General features: G+C 34.8%; 1 pseudogene; it reads right to left on the bottom strand.

Annotated features, from left to right (window-relative positions):
- LOC116587235 overlaps positions 1 to 14,411 on the bottom strand; it is a 75,765-nt pseudogene extending 61,354 nt beyond the window's left edge.
- Positions 14,412 to 21,841: the final 7,430 nt, after the last annotated feature.

Below are 21,841 nucleotides of genomic sequence, written 5' to 3'. Positions count from 1 at the left end.
AAAATGGAAACTGAAGAAGGATTCAGAATCTTGAATGTTATCACCACTAATAGAATTACTGTCAGTGAAATAATGCTTTTAAAAAATTAAAAAGGATCATACTGAGTACACACAAACTAATAAACTTTTACTAAATCATAATCAATAATAAAAGGTAATTTACAAACTAATTTATTCCAGAATCAACTGTTTCTGAATTCCAAAAAACTAGAGAAAGATTTGGATTATTTTTGTTTTTAATTATATGTTTTTTAAATTGTTTAGGAAAAGTTAAAATTTAAACACCAGATTATTATGGTACCCTAAAATGTCTCATGGATTTTCTTTGGCTTCCTGAACTTCAAATTTACAAAAAACAATTAAGTGAAAAAATAACCAAATAAGAGGTAAATAGAAGGAAAGATTGTCACTTTGAAAATGTAAGCTGTACTATAGATGTTGTATCCTTAGTTTTATTTTCTACAGAGACTGTTATAAATCTTGGGTGCTCAATCATTTAATCGATTTGATTGGTTTATGTGTATTCAATTAAGGCAAAGTTGAAACTTATTGCTCATGGTGTGATTTAGTAAGGAAATATGGTTGGGAGTCAAAGAGGAGAGAACAGGGAAGGGGAGTGAAGGGAGAGGAAGAGGGAGAGAGAAAGGAGAATAGTCTGGAACATGAAATGAAATATCCTCCTATGCCAGATATGAGAGATTCAAATACCTTTTGATCTGTAGAATGTGTGAAGTATATTTCTATTAGAATGGAAATGCCTTGCAGTGTGAGTTTTCTGCATTATAAAGAAAGGAAGGAGATTGGTTTTCTGTTCATGCTTCGGCTTTATCTTTTATCATCAAAGGTGCTGCTATTTTGGTGTCAGGTCCTGAAATGTGATGACAACATATGACCTTCACAGATTCTGAGTGAAATCCAGTGGGTGGTATGTACACTCACACCTGTGTTCTCTCAGACACAATTACTTATACTCAGGATAACTTTACATCAGCTGTGTTAATGATGTTGTATCATCAAGTGATAACATGATCACAGCTTTTGACACTGATTTTCCTAAGTATGGCATCAGTTTTCTTATAAACTTATTACCTTCTTCTTTTTTTCCATTAAGCTCCATTTTATTTTGACTGTGAGGTTAATTTTCATTAAGACTGAGTGAAATGCTGAAGGGAAAATATAGACTCTGACAACTTCAACAAGAAAGGGAAAAGAAAGTGGCAGAATATTTCACAATAAATGTAAAGGAAGACAAGGCAACATTTTGTGGTTAAAATTAAAAGGAGAGAAAATAGGTGCTTGGAAACTCAGCTGTGTGGGAGTACTGGAATTTATGTACTGTTCTTAAAGGGAGGTTGAATGGGCCTCAGAGTCTGTTTTATTTAGCTTATTAGGCAACTATGCAATATGTAATCAGAGTTGTCAGTTAATTTTTAAAAATTATTTTAACTTTTGGAAAAGATTGAAATGTAAATAATGAGATGAATGAAACAAAAGATAATTTATTTTAGTATATGATCTACCTTGAACTTGGGGATGTATTATTTGAACTTTAAGAAAACATTATTCAGGGGTGCCTGGGTGGCTCAGTGGGTTAAAGCCTCTGCCTTTGGCTCAGGTCATGATCCCAGGGTCCTGGGATCGAGCCCCATATCGGGCTCTCTGCTAGGCAGGGAGCCTGCTTCCTCCTTTCTCTCTCTGCCTGCCTCTCTGCCTACTTGTGATCTCTGTCAAATAAATAAATAAAATCTTAAAAAAAGAAAAAGAAAAGAAAACATCCTTCATTAAAGATGACTCTTTCTAGAGAACTGTACTGGATATGTGTATATGGATATGTGTAGTGTTTGTATTTTATCTTTCTTTTTAATTCACATAATTTTGTGTTGATGTGTTTTAAGATTGGGCTTGCTGAGAGTAGTTATTACCCCATAAGAACTACCTCTTGAAGATCTACTCATTTAGTGTTGAGGACAGAATTGTAAAGCTTAGAAAATTAGAAAATGTCATGCACTGTACACACACTCACAAGAACTTATAAGCAAATGAATAGGTCCTTTACCTGGGAACTTTGAAGCTTAAATCAAATTTGCCCAATTTTGGTACTTATTGAAAAATATTTTGTTTGTCCTTTTTGTTTGTATTTGAAACAAACAAAATTTATGTGTCTAAGTATTTTGAAACAAAAAGATGGGTCCGACACAGAAGTTTCAGAGAATTTAAGGAATTGCAGTGACTAAATATTTAATATAATGAGAATTTTCAGTTTTCCTTCTTCTCCCTGAAAATAGAGTTGATAAAGCTGGAGGATTACTTAAAGCTTGTATTTCAATAATATCATCAGCATTGTTCAGAGATTTCAATATATAAACCCAGTAATAATCGAGAAAAATATTATCTCATTAGTTGATCTTATCAGATTTGTGTTAAGTCTGTTTCTTAAAGGGTGAGGTTTTTTTTGTATTTTTATAATTAAAAAATTCAAAAAGTTGAAAATGAAATTATGAAGAAAATAATATTGGAAGTATCCATAATCCTCTAATCAGAGAAAACATTTTATATATTTTATTATTACCTTTGCATAAATACAATTTTTACTTAAATTGAGTTTATATCACATATTGTTTTTGCGTTTTTTTGAAGATTTATTTATTTATTTACTAGAAAGAGAGAGAGAAAGAGAGAGGCAGAGGGAGAAGGAAATTCTCTCAGATTCCACGCTGAGGGAAGATCCAGTGCGGGGCTTGAGCTCATGACCCTGAGATCATGACCTGAGCCAAGATGAAGAAATGGTCGCTCAACAAATTGAGCTACGTAGGCACCCCTGTTTCTTTTGCATTTTATTTTAAAATTTTATCATAGATGATTTCCAAATCATAGAATATTCTCAGGATCATTTTAATGAATACATGGTATTTCAGTCTTTGAATATGCTGTAATTTATTTAAAATTTCCAAAGAATTTGAGTATGTTGTTCTTTTTCTTTTTCCATTTTAAAACAGAATTGTATTTATATACTTTAATCTTTATAAATTAGATTATTTTAATATATATGCATATATATAAATCAACCTTAACTGCTAACTGATAATGATACAACACTAAAGGCACAATCCATGAAAGAAATAAATGACAAAATAGATTAAAATTAAAATTAAAACTTTTTGCTCTGTGAAAGATAATGTCAAGAGAATGAGAAGACAAACCAAACAGAGAAAATGCTTACAAAAGACTTATTGATGAACAACGGTTGCCTAAAATATACATAGAACACTTAAATATCAACAATAAGAAGACAACTCATTAAAAAATGGATCCAAGACCTTAAGAGATACCTCACCAGAGAATATATATAGATGGCAAATCAGCATATGAAAAGATACTTCTTCACATCATATGTCATCAGTGATTACAGATGAAAAACAATGATGTATCGCTATATACTTCTTAGAATGGACAAAATCCAAGATTATGGACAACACCAAACTCCAGTAAGAATGTAGAGCAATGGGAATTCTCATTCATTGTTGGCTGGAATGCAAAATGATGCAGCCACTGTGGAAGAAAATGTGGTTGTTTCCTTACAAAACTAAGGATGACCCCAGTAATCTACTACTTGATATTTACCCAAAGGAGTTGAAAGTTTATGTGAAAGTCTTACATCCACACAAAATCTTCACGTGGATGTTTGTAGTAATTTTACAGAGAATTCAGCAAAACTTAAAAGCAACCTTTTAATGTCCTTCCATGTGAATGACTAAACAAATGCTGCACATCTAGACAGTAGAGTATTATTCAGCACTTAAAAAAAAAGAAGTTATCAGGCCATAAAAAGGCATGGAAGAGATATACATACCTGTTACTAAGTGTTTAAAAGCCAATCTGAAAAAGCTATATATACTGTATGGTTCCAACTATATGACATTGTGGAAAAAACAAAGTTTTGTAGGCAATAAAATGATATGCGGTTGCCAGACATTTTGGGGAGGGAAGAGAAGAATAGGAAAATCACGGAGGATTTTTAGGGCAGTGTAATGATGTATATACCTCATTAGACATTTGTTCAAACCCATAGAATATTTCAGTAAGAGTGAGCTGCAGTGTGAACTGTACACTTTGGGTGATTGTGATGTTTCCATGTAGGTTCACCATTTGTAACAAATGTATCATTTCATAGGGGAATTTGATAAAGGAGAAGGGTGTATGTTTGGGGAGCCATCATGTAAATAGGAGATTCCTGTATCTTGCTGAGAATCCAGAATGGCTCTAAAAAATAAAATCTAAATTAAAAAAAAAATGCTGACTAGATAGACAAAAATCATATTATATTTTAATTTGCATTATATGTATAGTAAGTGAGAAAAGAACTTTTATTTTTTTAAGATTTTATTTATTTATTTGACAGAAATAGGGGCAGAGAGAGAGAGAGAACAAGTAAGGGGAACAGAAGAGGGAGAGGAAGAAGCAGACTCTCTGCTGAGCAGTGAGCCCTAAAATGGGCTCAATCTCAGGACCCTGAGATAATGACCTGAGCCGAAGGCAGATGCTTAACTGACTGAGCTACCCAGATGCCCCAGAAAAGAACTTCTAAAACAAATATAGTATTCATTCTGAATTTTGTTTCTTAATTGCATATTTATATAATTTGCCTCATTTTTTAATTGCTGTTTTGTATTTTTTTTTCAGCATCCAAATTCAGTTGTAAGAGCTACTGGGACTTAAAGGTTTTATGAAGATTATAAGCATTCTTTCAATAAAAAAATAATTAAGTAACATTTTCATACCCAATTTTTGAGCTAGTAGCTACTTTACTCTTTTTTTTTTTTAAGATTATTTATTTACTTATTTATTTGACAGAGAGAGAGATCACAAGTAGGCAGAGAGACAGGCGGAGAGAGAGAGTGAAACAGGCTCCCCGCTGAGCAGAGAGCCTGATGTGGACCTTGATCCCAGGACCCTGGGATCATGACCTGAGCTGAAGACAGAGGCTTAACCCACTGAGCCACCCAGGCACCCAGCCACTTTACTCTTTTTGCTAAAACATCATTTGCAAAGCTTGACCTTGTCCAAGTTATATAACATGATTGTATTGGTATTGCTAGGGACAAGTCATTATTAATTAATGGGGAGGTAGTCTAAGGTAAGCTGCTATTGTCAAATGTTTTCTAGAATTTCAGATTTGCTATTGTATTTTGATAATGTATCAAACATTGATTCAGCATGAAATTGAGATGACACAAAATTTTGGGGGGGTGAAAATAATTTTGACACATAAAAATGTTTATGTAGTTATAGTCATAGGTATGTTCAAAACTATGTATTTGTCCAAATTATTGTAGGCCTGTCCAAAACCAAACAAACCAAACCAACAGACCAAAGAATTAAGGTCCTCCAAAGATACCAGAGTGTATGAGTCAGATGGGACTATCATAAATAAATACCACAGGCTTGGTGGTTTAAACAATAGAATTTCATTCTCTCACAGTTCTGGAGGCTAGAAATCCAGGATCAGGTTGTTGGCAAATTTGGTTTCTTGTGAGGCCTCTTCTGGTTTTTCAGAGGGCCACCTTCTCATTGAGTCTTCACATGGCATCTTCTTGTTGACAGGGAGAGACAGTTTTCTCTTCTTAAAAGGAGACTAGTTTTATTGGATTAGGGCTCACCCTTATGACCTCATTAAGCCTTAATTACCTCCTTAAAGACCCCAGCTCTAAATAGTTTCACAAGGGGCCAGAACTTCAACATAAGAATTCTGGGGAGACAAAATTCAGCCCATAATAGATATGTACAGCTTTTGTTAAACCAGTTTTTTTAATTTATAAGGGAAAGAAAAGATTCTGGGCACCAGATTTATAATATGTAAAATTTCTAAAATCTTAACTAGGAATTGATATCAAAATAAGTGGAGTAGTACAATAAAGAAGACTCTGTTTCCCACCACTCACAGTTCATTTCAGCAAGTGGGAGCTTTTCTAACTCTGAGTGACCATGTTCTATGACATAGTCTCTTGCTTAAGAAAAATGCAATGCCGTGGACAAATTCAGGCAAAATATGCACTTTATTGTGAAATTTATAATGTGGGGTGCCTGGGTGGGTCAGTCATTAAGCATCTGTATTTGACTCAGGTCATGTTCCCATGAACATCCAGGCTCCTGGGTCAGCAGCTTCTCCCTCTGCCTGCTGCTCTTCCTGCTTGTGCTCATTTGTGTTGCTGTCTCTCTCTCTCTCTCTCTCTCTCTCTCTCTCTCTGACAAATAAATAAATAAATAAAATCAAAATAAAATAAAATTTATAATGTGTGTAAGCCTATATAAGAACTTTGAAAGAATAACAAATCCTTCATTGTGTCACAGTAAATGCAGGGAATGCCAGTTTATCTCTGTTTCTTTTTTCCTTCTTACAACTTCTTATATACCCAGAGGTTAGAACAAAGTTGTTTAAAATGTAATCTCCAGGGGCCATCTGCCACTCCCATTCTCAGATTCTGTTGGGTCACCTCTGAAGTTTGACTGTAAGAAAGTGTACCCCTTTAAGACCATTCTAACAGATGGTTATTTTGATGGTTTCCCAGATTTTTCTATGTTTTAAAATGAATGTATTCGTGCCTATCTGAGAAAGTGTCCACTGAGAAAGTGACATTTTTCTCTGCTTTTGTTTTTTAATTTCCATCCAACTGAAACATCTATTTATGAAAATGGCTTTATGGGGAAATTGTGACATTCCCTAAGGCAGTCCTCTCACATTATCTGTAGTGAACCACCCTACAAGCAGAAGCAGATCTGGTTGCCTAATAGAGCTTCTGATGCAGCAAAGACTGTATTACATATTATTTTTCTGACTGTTTTCAGGGTCATGGTCTTTCCTTCACTCACAACTATATTATAATGGTAGTCTTGAAAATAAGTATTGCTTTTCTCCATACAGATTATAGTATTTTATAGGCTAAGGGTGTAACTTTTCTCTGTTGCTTGGAGTTATAGTGGTTTAGTATGCCCGTGCTTTTTTAGATTTGGGTGTGTAATTAATCTTTGAATTCTTGTTGTTGTTTGCCTGAATCATGTTAAATATGAATATATACCAGTGGCTACAGTTTGGATCTAGACATAAACATTTTAAGTATTTTAAAGGTTAATTTTAATGTACTGTTTTATTCCTTCTTTCAGAATTAATATGAAATCATAATATTATACATCATGAAGTTGAGACACATGGTATAACGAGTAAATTGTAATGAGGGAATGGACAGTGCTCAGTGAAGTTAGGGAAGGCTTTCTTGGGCAAAAGTCTTTTTCCTGATATCTGAACTGTGAGGAGTAATTAATTAAGCAGGGGTATGGTAAGCAGAACCCAGAATTTGTAGCCAGTGGTTGACCACTACTAAGTCTTCTGAGCTTTTACTAAATAACTAGAAAAGGCAATGTAAAAAATTTGAGCAAGGAGTAACTTCATCTTCTTTATATATTTAAGTAAACACTTTGATTGCTCAGAGATGAGTAGAGGGTATCAAGAATGGATGCAGGGAGACCATTTAAAAAGCCATTACCTCCACCTGGGTGAGAGATAATAGAAGTTAATCCAGAGAATTGAGGAGATTGCTGGGAAGAAATCCTGGGTTTTAGCAAATATTTAGGGATGAGGTTGATAAGACATGGTGACTGATGGGATATAGGAAGTGAAGAAGAAGCTGATCTAAGAATGATTCCATTTTGAGTAAAATCACTCATCAAATTTGGGCAGAGAGGTTTCATTTTCAGTGCATGGAGTTTGAGATGCTCTAAAGACTGCTAAATTTAGTATGCCTGGGCTAAATGGAGAAAAAATAAATAAAAAGTTGAATGGAATGAGAGCACAGAAAGAAATGTTATAAGCTATGTATATGTAATATATATGAGATTATGAGTGAGATTACCTACAAAAATAATATAAAATGCTAAAAAATGTTAAGAAAGCACTTCAGTTTACATGGAAGAGAGATTATACTTGTTCTTTGTAGTTCTAATATAAATTAGTATCAGTAGGTATGAATTACAGATAAGATAAATCCACATAGGTATTAAAAAAAAGTTTTAGATCCTCATAGCTTTAGGAGTAAGAAATTAGTTTTGGAAGTGGTAATTCCTCATTGACATTTAGACATTGAAGATTATATTTTAAACCTGATATTATTATTTCTATTATAAAATAAAAAAAGAGGGGGGCCTGAGTGGCTCAATTGAGTGACTGACTCTTGGTTCCAGCTCAGGTCACGATCTCAGGGTTGTGAGATCAAGCCCCATGTGGGGTCTCCATGGTCAGCGTGGATTCTGCTTGAGGTTCTCTTTGTCCTTCTCCTATTACCCCTCCCCCTACTGTCTTGCTCCCTTTCTCATATTAATAAATCTTTAAAAAAAATCAAAAGAAATAAAATATTTTCACTTTGTTTTTTTGTAACTTGTTATGAGGAATATTGATTCTTTAGTGATTTTAAAAGATTACTATTGATGATTAAAAGAAATAAAAAATGAGAGGAAGAAATAAGAAAAAGAGTTGACAAAAGTCAATAATTTTCTAAATCATTATATGCCATCTGTAGTTACAAAGCTAAAATTATCATACTTTCAAAAAAATCCCTATTTAAAACAGAGGTTTGATGTTTCCATGAATCCCAAGGTTAGTCATCATACTTAGAGAAATGGAGAAATTATTCCATGTTGCACTTAAATTTTATAGAGCATTTTGCAGTATTATTTAACTGTTTCAGGTTTTATGTCCATCATGGTAATTGTCCTCCCACAAAGATATGATAAGAAATAGAGCAATGGGAATAAGTCTGCAGATAAGTTTTATTTTTTATTTAGTTATTTTTAAAATTTTATTTATTTATTTGACAGACAGAGATCACAAGCAGGCAGAGAGGTAGGCAGAGAGGGAGAGAGGAAGAAGCAAGCTCCCCGCTGAGCAGAGAGCCCAGTGCGGGGCTCAATCCCAGAACCCTGGGATCATGAACTGAACCAAAGGCAGAGGCTTTAACCCACTGAAACACCCAGGTGTCCCTCTGCAGATAAGTTTTAAAAGCCACTGTAAACATCACATAACCCAACATATTTGGTATTTGGTTCTTCCCCTATGAATTATTCATGGCCAGAGAGTGCGGAATCATTTACAGCAGTGGGGTACTTATAAAATGTTGAATGAGGAATCATTGCATATTTGTCATCAAAAGAGTAACTATGTGAGTAGCCATAGTTTTTTTTGTTGTTGTTGTTGTTGTGGTGGTGGTATTTTTTTTTTTTAATTTTTTATTTTTTATAAACATATATTTTTATCCCCAGGGGTACAGGTCTGTGAATCACCAGGTTTACACACTTCACAGCACTCACCAAAGCACATACCCTCCCCAATGTCCATAATCCCACCCCCTTCTCCCAAACCCCCTCCCCCCAGCAACCCTCAGTTTGTTTTGTGAGATTAAGAGTCACTTATGGTTTGTCTCCCTCCCAATCCCATCTTGTTTCATTGATTCTTCTCCTACCCACTTAAGCCCCCATGTTGCATCACCACTTCCTCATATCAGGGAGATCATATGATAGTTGTCTTTCTCTGCTTGACTTATTTCGCTAAGCATGATACGCTCTAGTTCCATCCATGTTGTCGCAAATGGCAAGATTTCATTTCTTTTTTTTTTTTGGTCTGCTTTTACATAACCATTTTAATGTGTAAAGAATGCTAGAGTTAGGAGATACAGAGTTTCTATTCAACATCATACTCCATCAGCTATTTTGATAACACAACATAATAACACATTATGTTGTAAGCAGTAAAAATACTATATAATTATTGGATTGTACTCTGAAACACTTTAAAACTTGGTTCTTGTCCATTCATACCTTTAAACAGCTGTTTTAAAATCTTGGTTATTTTCGAAGAGGAAGAATGAGTAAAACCCATGAGAAATGGTGGGGCAGATAATAGGGTTTCCTATAATATTCTCCATATCTGCATTCTTTTGTAGGATACATTTACTGAGTGTACTAATTTTGAGCTTTGTGCTAGGGCAGTAGTGCTCAATAAAATTCTAATGGGAAATGGAAATGTCAATCATATATGTAATTTTTAAGTTTTTATAGCCATACCATTATACTATAATTGGTAAAATTATTTTAATATGTCTTATTTTAGCAAATATATTAAAATATCACCATTTCAACATCTAATCCATATAAAAGTTAGTGAGATATTTTACTTTTTTTGTTCTAAGACATAAAAACTGCTTTGTATTTTAAACTTACAGCACATCTCAATTCAGACTAGTGACATACTTCAAGGGCTCAATAGCTACACATGATTAGTGGCTCTTATATTGCATGCAGAATTGTAGGTACTCATACATGGTTTATTCATAATTTCTGATTATCCCAATAGATATGTGGAAATTGAGAAATAAGAGTAAAGATTTCAGGATTGAAATCTAATTGCTAAGAACATAAAACATTACTTACATATGAAATCAATAAGTGAATTGTTTGTGAATAAAATAGTATAATGCTAGGTAATAACTGACAAGGTTCTTGGCTTTGCAGGTAAATCATAACTGTGACATAAGAGTTATTCATATTTGATAGTGAAATATGTACAAGTACAACTCTTAATCACCCATGGTGGAGTTAGTCAGAATGGTATACAGACCCAAGAAAAATTAGAAGGAAGAAGCCTCAAAAATTAACCAAAAAATATCCTTAGAAGTAAGGATTGCACCTTCATTTAATTATCTCCAATTCCCAAGAGAAACTAGAGAAAATTTGTCCATCTTTTTATAGCTTATTAAAAACTAATTCAGATGAGTTAAATGAGTCAATTATAATCAGTTATAACATTGCCTGGGGATTCCAGAAGAAAAGTCAAATTAAAAACATGTTAACTTTTTCTATCTTTTAGTTGTAAACACCATCTAAAAATCACAATTTTTGTAAAAGATATTCTATATATCAAATAAGACTGCTTAGATGACACTTTTTTTTCCCCCAATATATCCTATTTAAGTAATTTTTATGGCATTTCTTTGCCATCTTCTCTTAGTGGTTTCTGATTATTCTCCTAGTACGATGATCAGCATCAGGAAAAAGGAAAACCTTAAAATAAGGTCTTATTAAATGTAGCAAAATTAAGATGTTAAAATTAAGACATATGTATTTTTTCAGGGATGAAATCAGGTAACTTTTTTCTGTGGAAATGGGATTTAATATTTCATAATTACAGTTTACAGTCTTCTTTATAGCAAGTAAAGTATGGGTGTGTTTTATTTTCTGCCCTACTAAGTCACTTCTAACAGCCAGACATTTTGGAGGAACAGTTAGGTGTAATGAGTCATTCTTTAAGATCTCACCAAGAGTGAGAATACTGAATTTCTTTTCAGGGCTAAGTAAAGCTTCAGTGTAAGTGCCAAATATTTACTAGGGTCACTAGATTTGTCCAGTTACTTTTCCTATTAAGAACTTGATACACAGGGATGCCTGGGTGGCTCAGTCCGTTAAGCAGCTGCCTTTGTCTCAGGTCATGATCCCAGAGTTCTGGGATCGAGTTCCGCATCAGGCTCCTTGTTCAGCTGGAAACCTGTTTCTCCCTCTGCCTCTCTCTCTCTCTTTCCCCCTCCCCTTCTCTATTATTAATAAATAAAATCTTAAAAATAAAAAAAAGGAATTTCATACATAGAAAAGTGGCATAAGAATTATATACTGTTTTTTTAACAAGGTAGCTTCTTAAATCTTTTGAATATGTTTTAAAGTTGTATCAGTAGATACCAGGAAATTTATTTGGAATATTTATGTGTAGCATATAAGCATTCTGTAAAAATAATTCTCACTGCAGCTTAATGAAACTTATCATACAGTAGTGTAAATTTTCTGAATTATAATATGAAACATTAAAGGGGTTTTCTTCTTCTTCTTTCTTTTTATAGTGTACTAGGAATCTTACATTCCCTGAGAAAATATAATAACTAATATTTGTCAATTTTTTCAAAATTTGTCTCATTAATATTTAATACCTTTTATGGCAGCTAGGGTCTTGGAACTTTTCTCTGGTACTTCTCTCCACACCCCTGCCCAACTTCAAGGACAAATTTCTAGAGTATTGTATGCATCTCACTATCCTTTACAACTCTTCAGTTTCCAAAATCTTAAAACTTATTATCTGAAACCCTGTATCCTTCCAACCTTCCAGTTCCCTCAGTGGCACTGCTACCTACCCTAGCCATCATTCTTCCTCTCCTCTGCATCTCCACCTACTTACCCCATCCCGCACCTCCAGTGACCTAGAACTTTGACTTCCATTAATGAGTCAGTCTGTAGCTGGCTTTGCTTACCTCTTATCGAGTCTGGACATATTCATTGCTTATTTCAACTGGGTTCTCTTTAGATTTTTTATTCTTTTGTTTTTCTTAATTAACCTTACACCACAGAAAACTTGCCACTGAGAAAAGGAATCAGTCCAAGCTTTTGATTTGTCTTTTCCTCATCTCAGCTGCTAAGGACTTCTAGAGAAACATTACATAGCCTCACTGATCAGGACCATTAAGGTTATGAATATAGAATCTTCCAACTTAACTGCATTCTTTCTCTCTCTCTCTTTTCCCCTGTTTTTTTCCATGGAGTTTATTCGGGCAGACCTAGGGACAGGGAGGCTCTGCACGTAAAAGAAGATATTGGGCCTCTTGCTGGTGAAGCATGGCTTGTGTTGGCAGCTCAGGACCCGGCAAGGCAGTGGGAGTTTGATCTTGGAATCATGGAACTGCTTGGCTGCCAGTGGGCACTTGCTGGCTGCAGTCTCCTCCACCATCATGATCTGGATTGAGTGGGCCCAGACACAGTGCTGTTCATCCATGTGTCAGTAGCACTGGGAGACACACTTCCTGCAGTGGTCAGGTCCTGGTCCTCTCAGTACATGTTGTGGTTGCCACTTCCAGAGTCATAGCATAGTCAGGTGCCGAAGTTCTTAACCCGTAAGGTAGATTTCTTCAACACCTGTCCACAGGTAGACAATTTGTAGACAATTTCCCCTGAACTCTTCAGTCTTCAGCTGAGATGCAAAGTACCAGAAGTAAAACTTGGCAATGCCATGATTAGGAGCAAAGATTCACCTGGATAGAGGATAGGAGTGTACCTTTTGGAGGTGGGCAGGCATCGCCACTCCACCTTGTACTCTCACAATGTGCTTGAGGCCTTTAGGGTGCGCTATCCACTCTCACTGCCACCCATGAAAGGAAGTGTTAACTGGATTCTTAATAGTGCCTGATACCTCGTTCTTTCCTTTCTATTGGTTCCAGTTCTCTTTTTGCTGTGGCTGTTCCAGTGTCACTAAGCCACTGACCCTTACCCTCAACAGATGTCTTGGATTACTTCCTGACTGAGAAAACAAGTCATCAGTGATAAAATTTCTTACTGCCTTCTCTCTTTAGCATCTATCACAGATCCTTCACATTGGGCAATACTATTTATCTCCCTTTCTCCTCCAATTTCAGAGAATGAAATACCTTTTCCTTTTCAGGGTTAGTTCTCCAACTATGTTCTTGATATCTCTTCTGTGTACTCTAGGAACTTCATTCATCAAATTTCTCCTTATTTTCTTGGATCTTCAAACACATCTTTCCCATGGACCCTTTCTTAAAGCAAACTAAAATGTTTACTTTTCCCTGTCATTAAGTAATCTCTCCTGCAACCTTACATTTCCCCAAGTTAAATTTCCATCTCTGTCCCATTCACATTTATACTTTTAAAAATGACTGAATTCCCCATCTCCTATTCATCAATTTGCCCAATGTAATCTGTCTTCTATTTTACCCATTTTCTCAAATACTTTTTTTGGATACGGACTATCGTACTCCCTATTTGATAAATGAAGATTTTGCTTTTTGTCTCACTTCAACATGGTCACAAAGTGACATTGTTGGATCCTCGTGTTTTCAGTTAGATTGTTTATATTCAATAAGAGAACATTATATTCTTAGCCGTGAGTGCCAGGCCAGCTTCTGACAGTACCCAGGCTTTGGTGTTAGTACCCAGCCAGTTCCTGGATATTAAGGGGGTGATTTTCTCCTTCTCAACAACAATGATGGTGATAATGTCAATAACAAATGATAAGTGCATTTGATGCTTATATTGTTACCGTTTTAAATGATTGATAATATTAAAACCTTTTAATCCCCACAGCACTCCTTGATAGGTACTGTGACTTTCTCCATTTTGTAGAAATTAAGACACCAGAAGGGGAAATAACATAAGAGAACAACAAAGCTGATAATATTTAGAGAACAGATATATCAGCTATTTCTTACATACCATTGCATAGTTCCCAATCGTACTTGTCTCAGGAACTTGGCCTCTTATTTTGCATTAGCTTCCTTGTGATTGTGTAACCAACAACTCACCAGTGCCTTTTCCATTCATGCTGAATCTATCTTGCATCCTGCCACAAGACATCTCTGTTGCCACTGAGGACCACTTGGTATCTTTGCATGAGCAACCTAGGAAAGGCAGGGAGCTAAAGCTTTTGGAGCAAATATTTAATGTTGCTGAGAGTTGGTGAGTATTCTCCCTTTCATCCTCCACATGGACTATTCTGAAATATGAGAGTTCAAATGCCCTCTTAGAAGACTGTCCTACAATCAAGAGATCAAATCTGTTTAACTTAATACTGAATATTTGTTCTCTGTATATCCTTGACTCACCCAGATTTCTCTTCACTTCTGCTTCTCTGGAATTGTCCTTCCTAATAAACTGGTAGTATACATACTTTTATGCCAGGTTTTGCTTTTTGAAGAACTTAGGCAAATTGGATCCAAACTGTGAAAATTCCACCTCGATTGTCTATAGTCTGTTCTTATCAGATAGAGCATAGAGGTTGACAACATTGGCTTTAGAAGGTAAATCTCAGTTGGAGTCTGGATATTGCCCCTAATGAGCTATGTGACCTTGAATAATTTATTTAATCTCTCTTATCCTGTCTTAAAAACTAGGGGTAACAGTACATATTTAAATAGTTCTATCTCCCTATCAAGGGTTATGACATATTTAATAGTTTGCTGTGACTAGCACACTGTCTGACATATAACATGTAAATATTATTTTTTGTCATCATTATTAATATCTTTCAAAACTTGTTCTTTTTCCTTCATTCCAGTATATGTGAACATTAACACCACCCAAATAAACAAATTTTAAGGAAATCCTTGGCTCTTTCATCTGCTTCAACTCTTTCTCCTCCCAAACTTTCATCTTATAATTACTGAATAACTTAATAATTATTTTATCTCTCAAATACTCTCTCATATCTATTCTTTATTAATATTTCTATCCTTTTCACAGTATCTTACCATAATTTGCAATAATAGTATACCAAGTGAAATGATTTTTCTTGCCTACTCTCCTTGACATGTCATGGTCTACCCTTTACTTTCCTCAGTCTTTTAAAGCATATCCCCATTCATCACTAATACTGCTGAATTGTAATTGATTACTTATTTCTCTGTGACTCTAAAGGGTTTACCTGTCTTAGCAGTATTGGCATTTTGGGATGTTTAATTATTTTTCATGGGGCTACTGTTCTTTTTATTGTAGGATGTGTAATAGTACCTCTGGCCTCTACCTAGTAGATGAAGGTAGTGTCCCCTCCCGAGTGTGACAAAGAAAAATATCTCCAAACTTTGCCATATGTCCACTGAGAGTAGAACCACCCTAGTTTAGACCACTGCTCTAGAAAGTGAGTCCTGTTTAGAAAACTGTTTAGAAAACTGCTCTAGAAAGTGAGTCCTTTACAGACTGGGGTTATGTTTTATTGACATATATCCCTAACACCAACCACAATGTTGGAAAATGGTAAGTATTCAACAAATATTTTAATTAATGAATAAATGAGTCCTCTCTCCAAAGCATTTTTTTAACCTCTAGCCACTCTTTTGTCTAGAGCTTTTAGCAGTTTGCTATGCCTATGTCTGTTTCCCCAATTACAATATATGACTTCCTTATATCCTTAACCCCCACAGAATAAATGGAATATATTAGGTTCTCATTAAATCCTTATTCAGTTACATTTAATTATAAAATTAATGTCTATATAGTCCATGAATATGTTCAGGCCATATATTTCTCATTATGAAGCTACTATATGATCACAATTGTATGCTCTCACATCTTGCATAACTTTCCCTTTGTGAGACTTGTGGCAGCTATAATTAACTGTGTACCCAATTGTTTAATATCTATCTCTGTAGGGTATTTGAGACTGAAGACAGTGGATATGTCTTTTCCCCCCTCCCATGTGGCTAACATAGAATTTGTGCAGAGTACATATTCAGTAAATTATAAATCTTTGTCAAATGAATGAATTGAAACACATTCATGCTGTTTCTAAAGGACATGGAAAACTTATATACTGGAGAATTTGGTTAATATATGTATCATGGTTCACTGATTTATATGATGCAGCATCTTTGAACCTATATTATGAAGTTTTAAAAAGTCTCATCTTTGTCAAATTAGTGAAAAAGTAATTTGCCTCTCTAAATCACTTCACAAAAGAGAGGACTTGAGGCTGTCATAAGTCAATACAGATGTTTGATATCCCAGACTTGCAATCTCCTGTTGCTCAGCATGTTCATTTTTTTCCGATACTAATGAATTAGCCCAGAGATCTTAATTGACATATTGACCTTGAAAACTCTAGAAAATGATCTCTTCTGCCAGCTTCATTATCTATGGCTTTATTAGCCAAGGAAATTTGACAATAAAACATGAAACAATCACAATTAATCTACATACAGATGCTATAAATTATACTTCTATCAAGTAAAGAAACAAAACAAAGCAAACAGTGTAATCCCTAACATTGGATTGCACAAAAACATTTTAGTCTCATATTCCAAATATAAAATAAGTAGCTTTGTTCTGTTATTGTCTGAAACTGCTTATTAACCCATACTTTTAAAAATCTCAACAATGAGTGTTTTATAAGAATTTCGTAGAACAGAATATTGTTTAAAGACTCTAAATTTAGTGTCTTTGAGGAATGTTCTCACATCAGAGGAAATCAGCATGCTGTCTTAAAGAACATTAAAACTAAGAGAGAAAAAACTCTCTTTTCATGCATATTGTTGTGTATTTTCTTTCCTTACCATGGTTTCCTGTTGTTCTCAGTAGGGATCCCAATTTTAGAATATGCGGTAGACATCTGTACTATAGAAGCTAAAACTAAAAATTGTTCAGGAGTAACTAAGATAACTAAGATATGGCTTTTCGTTTGACAAGAAATTAGAAGCAAAGAAATCATAGTATACAGACTGCAATAAATGACCTCTAATAGAAGTTTGGCATTTTTTTAAATTAACTGACTTAGAATTTTTTGCTGGAAATATTATGCCAAAATAAATTTGAAAGTGATCCTAACCACAATCACTCATATTAGGCACCTGTTGACTCTTCTATATCACACATAACTTAATGAAAAAGACCATTATTTCTCACAAAAGTGTGTGACTATGTTTCTGACAAGGAGCAAAAATTACAAAAGTAACAAACTGACTTTTTAACTTAAAAAGCTACTGATACTTATGTGGATATTTTATTTTAGCTAAAAGCATCTCTATTATATATGATTTTATTCCTTTTTAACTTATACTGAATACACAGATATTTTCCTGGACATAAAATTTAACACATTTTATGTGTTATTATTTTGTTGATCAATTGCCTGTGGAATCATATCCAAATCCCCGAGATAATAATGATCATTCTTCTACCTACCTTTCTGATCTCATTCCCATTTGTCCCTTTGTTCCTGTCCTTATGATTCTATGCAGTATGAAAGCATCCCAAAACAGACAGTGTTTCTGGTTGTGTTACTCCCTGTGCCTAGAATGAAAACCCCATTGTTGTCTCCCCAGAATATTATGGCTTGCCTTTCAAACCTCATTTCGAGCCAACCTTATTTCCTCTCTGAAACTATCATTGACTCTTCTAGGCAGGCTTAACTGCTCATTCCTCCACATACTCAACTTCTTTGATCCCCGCCTCTGCCCACCCCCACCACACTCTTCACTCTAGAACAGATTATCAGATGTGTTAGTCTTAAAATCAATGGACCTGGTAGAGTCACTTGCTTCTGCACTGATCAGACCACATTTAGAAAGTATCTTTAATTCTTGGATATTTTAGAGCAATATTGATGAATCAGGGTATGTTCAGAGAAGAAATGTATCTTAAAGCCATTATATCATGAGCTTCCATTTATGCATTTATAAATTGGAAATAGTATTGGCACTGTTATAAAAGTGCATTAAAATAACACATAAAAATACTGTTAGCTTGAAAAGTAAATTTTTATAAAAGTGTTCTATGCCTGTTTACCAAATTTACTCTCTCTGTATTTACTGCCCACCATCTTGAAAGACTCCCCTATATGCATTTGTTTCCTTTATTTATAAACTTATAGCAAAATTACTATTTTTTCAATTTTTGTTATTTTTTTATTAATTATTTTTATTAACATGTATTATTTTCCCCAAGGGTACAGGTCTGTGAATCGTCAGGCTTACGCACTTCACAGCACTCACTATATCACACACCCTCCCCAATGTCCATAACCCAGCCACTGTCTCCATAACCCCCCTCTCCCCAGCAACCCTCAGTTTATTCTGTGAGATTTAGAGTCTCTTATGGTTTGTCTCCCTCCCAATCCCATCTTGTTTCATTTTTTCCTTCCCTACCCCCCAAACCCCCCACTCTGCCTCTCAAATCCCTTATATCAGGGAGATCATATGATATTTGTCTTTCTTTGATTGACTTATTTCACTCAGCGTAATACCTTCTAGTTCCATCCACATGGTTGCAAATGGCAAGATTTCTTTTCTTTTGATGGCTGCATAGTATTCCGTTGTATACCACATCTTCTTTATCCACTCATCTCTTGATGGACACCTAAGTTATTTCCATAGTTTGGCTATTGTGGATTTTGCTGCTATAAACATTATGGTGCACATGCCCTTTGGATCACTACATTTGTATCTTTAGGATAAATACACAGTAGTGCGATTGCTGGGTTGTAGGGTAGCTCAATTTTCAACTTTTTGAGGAACCTCCATGCTGTTTTCCAGAGTGGCTGCAACATCCTGCATTCCGACCAACAGTGTGGGAGGGTTCCCTTTTCTCCACAACCTTACCAGCATCTGTCATTTCCTGACTTGTTAATTTTAGCCATGCTGACTGGTGTGGGGTGGTATCTCATTGTGATTTTGATTTGTATTTCCCTGATGCTGAGTGATGTGGAGCACTTTTTCATGTGTCTGTTGGCCATCTAGATGTCTTCTTTGCAGAAATGTCTGTTCATGTCCTCTGCCCATTTCTTGATTGGATTATTTGTTCTTTGGGTGTTGAGTTTGATAAGTTCTTTATAGATTTTGGATACTAGCCCTTTATCTGATGTGTCATTTGCAAATATCTTCTCCCATCTGTCAGTTGTCTTTAGGTTTTGTTGACTGTTTCCTTTGCTGTGCAAAAGCTTTTGATCTTGATGAAGTCCCAATAGTTCATTTTTGCCCTTGCTTCCCTTGCCTTTGGTGATGTTTTAGGAAGAAGTTGCTGTGGCTGAGGTCAAAAGGTTGCTGCCTGTGTTCTCCTCAAGGATTTTGATGGATTCCTGTCTCACATTGAGGTCTTTCATCCATTTTGAGTCTATTTTTGTGTGTGATGTGAGGAAATGGTTCAGTTTCATTTTTCTGCATGTGGCTGCCCAATTTTCCCAACACCATTTGTTGAAGAGACTGTAGGCTTTTCTAGTTGAGAAAACTGGCATTCAAAAAGTGAAGTGATTTTCCCCAGGTCTCATATTTGTAAGAAGGACTAAATTCTGGGTTCCCTGAATCACAGCCTGGGACTTTGTGATATATATACTCCTCATTAATGAAACAGAAAAATGGCAACAAACAACAGAATGAAAAATAGAGAAAGAGATGTAGGAGATGGAGCAAATTATCCTGACAAGGAAAATCCAGTGCTCAACCACCAATAGAAAAGAGGGTGCGAAAGAGACAGTTATTGTAAAAATTAAAAGAGAATGATAAAAAGAGGGGGTGCTCTCCAGGTGACAGGTTAATATATATAACAGGATTGAAAGGACTTAGGCAAATGCATCAGATTTTGCCATTATGTGAATGAACAGCAAAATGTTTAGAAATATCATCTTGAAATGGAAAGGGTTATGATTTTTATGGATAGGTTCACATTTGCTTAGAATGGTCTATTTTAAGTAGGGTTTTGTTGGTATTAAGGAATAGCTCCACTCAAGTTCAAGAAAATTATGCTTATATTAAGAATAGACATGTCTTAAAATTTGTCAGAACCCTGGAGAGCAGACTTTTTTGGTCCCTTTCGGCCTTTATCCAGCACATATCCTCTATCTGTTAAATGATTAGCTACCCATTGGTTACTTATCCTCTTCTGTAATTATTTATGTTTCAGAACATGGATATTTAGATTGTCTGGCCAGCTCCAACTCAAAATCAAGGAATTCGTATTGATTATACTCTGATATACCACCTCTATCTGGTAAATGCTCTAGAGAGAGAGAAAGCATTTATTGGAGCTGACCTTTTTTTTTTTTTTTTTCCCTCCAGTCATGGAGGGCTTGGGCTAGCCTTTTTCCAGTGATCATCCCTTTTACTAAAAAATGTACAGGGAAGTCACACACTGTACAATGGAGTCATTTACAGTTGTGTTTCAGAAAGATTCCCTTAGAAGTCAGTATATGTGGGACAGGTTATTATAACCGTAAAATCTTATGTCAGAAAAAGATGATATAACATTTAGGGGGGTGTACTAGTTCATACAGATAGAAACTGCATTAAATATAATGCAGTGATTTTAACAATGTGTGTTATTTTAAAAAGTCACAGATTAAAGTTTTATTGCAAAAGTTAGATGAACATTAATTATTGGCATTATACCCTAAATGTCATAAAATGTCAATTAAACAAAAAAGAAACACTTTTCCTTTTAAAAAGTAGTTTCAAAGGTATACTAAGAAAAAAATATAAATCATACTGAATGAACTACATGCTGATTTATACTTACTAACCTGTGATGGGAGGGGAACCTGAAAAAAAAAAAAGTGATTTTTCTTTTTCTTTTTTTTTTTTTTTTAAGTAACTGGACTTTAAGGAAGACTAATCTAGAAACATGATAACAGAAATCTTAGGAAAGTTACACAACATTTTTTTTTCTTTTTACTTTCCTTTTTTTTTCCCCTTTGGTATAAAGTTCAGATAAAAAAGATGAAATATTTTCTCCTCAATAATTTGACTCCATTATATTGTACTAGTTTGTTTTTCTTCCTGGGCTAAACTGTGAAACTAGAAACATTTTATAACTGAAGTGGAATTGGTAGGGAATCTTGCCTTCACTAACATACTTTATACAGGCCATTTGTCCACGTGATCATTTCCTATAATTTGTCACAGCTAACCTACATTCTTACTCCAAGCTATATTTTATTTGATATGCAACTGTCAAATTATTTAGGGGAAAATTATTTAATTTCAATCTTGTAAAAAGTAAGGAGTCTTTTTTTTTTAATTAATTTTTTATTTTTTATAAACATATATTTTTATCCCCAGGGGTACAGGTCTGTGAATCACCAGGTTTACACACTTCACAGCACTCACCAAAGCACATACCCTCCCCAATGTCCAACAGGAGTCTTCCTTTTTCAGAAGTTTTTCATTCAGTAACTGCAATTCATTTGCTAGGAAGAAGTTGCTGCAGCTGAGGTTGAAGAGGTTGCTGTGGCTGAGGTCAAAGAGGTTGCTGCCTGTGTTCTTCTCAA

This window comes from Mustela erminea, chromosome 3, assembly GCF_009829155.1.
Source record: "Mustela erminea isolate mMusErm1 chromosome 3, mMusErm1.Pri, whole genome shotgun sequence".
Lineage (NCBI taxonomy): Eukaryota > Metazoa > Chordata > Mammalia > Carnivora > Mustelidae > Mustela > Mustela erminea.
Note: the sequence above shows the minus strand (reverse complement) of the source record. Positions and strands in the feature narration are given on the sequence as shown.